The sequence below is a fragment of the Lagopus leucura genome, unplaced genomic scaffold, assembly GCF_019238085.1.
Source record: "Lagopus leucura isolate 7727_CA_CO unplaced genomic scaffold, USGS_WTPT01 Super-Scaffold_100018, whole genome shotgun sequence".
In the NCBI taxonomy this organism is placed as follows: domain Eukaryota; kingdom Metazoa; phylum Chordata; class Aves; order Galliformes; family Phasianidae; genus Lagopus; species Lagopus leucura.
In genome coordinates, this window is record NW_024962272.1 from 261,343 (window position 1) to 264,066 (window position 2,724).

The 2,724-nt window shown below is 42.7% G+C and overlaps 1 non-coding gene across 1 annotated transcript; it reads left to right on the forward strand.

Annotated features, from left to right (window-relative positions):
* The first annotated feature begins 1,440 nt into the window (after positions 1-1,440).
* Positions 1,441-1,547, forward strand: LOC122183550. The gene has a single exon (XR_006180279.1). It is a non-coding gene; the product is annotated as a U6 spliceosomal RNA (small nuclear RNA).
* Positions 1,548-2,724: the final 1,177 nt, after the last annotated feature.

A 2,724-nucleotide genomic window follows, 5' to 3' on the forward strand; every position in this document is an offset into this window, starting at 1 on the left:
TAGCTGTTCAAAGAAATAAATAGAGAAAGTACTTCACTTTGCATTAAGAGTGCTCGCACAGCTTGTGACACATTGCAAGATCTGGAACCTTCTCCTATGCAACTCAGCCATGCCAAAAGTATGTAGCAAGACCATAATGCTAGGCCTGAGCTGCATACCTGACATGTTAGGAGCTTAGCAGGAGCTTACAAGTTACACTCTAAAGAACAGGGTAATGATAAAAATGAAGACTCAACAAATGACAACCACAAAGAGTTTTCTCTTTGTACAGACTGATACTGTGTCCTGAAGCCCCATGAAGACACAACACAAATAACTGTCCTTCAAGTCCTTCAACATCAAGGCAAACTGCCAGTCTGTTGGGTTTTGTTTTGTTTTACATGAAAAGCATTAAGATAGATTTTACAAGGCCACAATCTCTTCTTTTTGTAGAGTAACCCCAAGAAACATGTAAGGAAGAAACATGCACATGACTTTAACATTCTTTATAAAAATAAGGCAGGCTGATTTGAGTGGTCAGTATGCATAAGAGTGACTCTAAAACTGACCAAGATTCAGGAAGCACCAAGGGTTGTAAGTTAGAGAGTTTTTTGTCAACTTCTGGGTTGTTACCTTCCTATTTTTGCAACAATCCCCATTCAAGCTTCAAACCTCCACGGAAGGTAAGTCAATGTCTAAACAGCTTTTTATGATTTCTCCATTCAAAAGAAAGCATATGGCTTTTTTTTTTTTTTAAATCCAAATGCTCCTTTGTGGAAATTCATAGTACATTAATTTTTGTTCTGAACAATTTACAGTAACTTTATGGCTCTCCCAGTATGCAAACAACTCAGAAGCCTTCACAGATTCTAGAAGTTTCTCCAGTATTTCCTGTGATTTTATTCTCCATGTAAATCCAATAACTTAAGCATTTAATGTCTGAGTAGTAACACACCATCACTGTTAGTAGGTACAGCATTCCATGATATATTTCTGTCTAAAAGCAAAGAACTCAAGCTACACTATCTTCCACACATAGCCTGAAGGCAGTTTGTCTAATGCTACACTTTGGACACATCACAGTTTTTACCTGCATCACACACTCACATGCAAAGATAAAAGGCAGTCTTCTCTTCTTCCTTTCTCTCTGCCTGAGCTCAAGGCAGTGACATTTTATTCCATTCCTTCCTGACACAACATGTAGTCCTCCCCTTGACTCTAACGCATCATTAGCACCTGGCATGACTACATACTTCATGCGGCTTTAATAGCTGATAGTTTTCTAATATCGACAGATGGTCCATATTAGAAAACAGATGGTCTGAAAACAAAATACAAATCAGATATGAATAGGTATGTATTCTGTTAGAAAGAAGTCATCTATGTTGCCTAATACTGTTATTAAAAAAGAAATACCACACAGGGAGAGACCCTAGAGAGCATGTTGCAAAGATAAGAATTGTGCTTGCTTCGGCAGCACATATACTAAAATTGGAACGATACAGAGAAGATTAGCATGGCCCCTGCGCAAGGATGACACGCAAATTCGTGAAGCGTTCCATATTTTTGAAAAATTATTTGACTTAACATGAGCCAGCAATGCGCTCTGGCAGCTCAAAAGGCAAATGGGATCCTGGGCTCCATCAGGAGAGGGGTGGCCAGCAGGGACAGGGAGGTGATTGTCCCTCTCTACTCGGCTCTTGTGAGGCCCCATCTGGAGTACTGTGTCCAGGTGTGGAGCCCTCAGTACAAGAAAGACATTGAGATTTTGGAAAGGGTCCAGAGGAGGGCGACTAAGATGATCAGGGGGCTGGAGCACCTCCCCTATGAGGACAGGCTGAGGGAGTTGGGCTTGTTCAGCCTGGAGAAGAGAAGGCTGCGGGGTGACCTCATTGCAGCCTATCAATACCTGAAGGGAACCTACACCCAGGAGGGGAGTAAACTCTTCAAAAGGGCTGACAACAGCAGGACTAGGGGAAATGGATCCAAGTTGAAGGAGGGAAGATTTAGGTTGGATGTTAGGGGGAAGTTCTTTACAAGGAGAGTGGTTAGGCCCTGGAACGGGCTGCTCAGGGAGGTTGTGGATGCCCCGTCCTTGGACGTGTTCAAGGCCAGGTTGGACGGGGTCCTGGGCAACCTGATCTGAATGTGTATGTTTGGTGGCCCTGCTAGGCAGGGGGGTTGGAACTACATGATCCTTGGGGTCCCTTCCAACCCGGGTGATTCTGTGATTCTGTGATTCTGTGATAAGAAGTGATCATGAAAACTATTTTTGTTTGTTTGATTGTTGGGGTTTTTTGATACTTATCAGAAAAAAGAAGCTGATCCTTGATGTTAGTCTGAGCATTTCAGCTATAACTAGCCTTGTTAGTTATCTGTGGCCAAAGGGCCAAACAGTGTTTCCCAGTCAAAGCCCCTAGCACCCTACAAAAGCTAGCTTGAATTCAAGTTCTTTTTTCAACACAATCTTTTATTCTGCACAGCAGAGAAGCAGATCACGTAGCAAGTCTCCACTTTAATTTCATCACTATCCTCTGCCATTATGATTTCCAAAAACTTTGAATGAGGAGACTACCTTTGTAGCTCTGGCAAGTTGGATATGAGTCAACAATGCATCCTTGCAGACAATTGCATTCTGCACTGCATGAAAAGAAGCATGGCCAGCAGGTGAGGCAATCCTGCCCCTTTACTCTGTGCTGGTGAGACCTTATCTGGAATTCTGCATCAGATGTGGAGTCCTCAGGA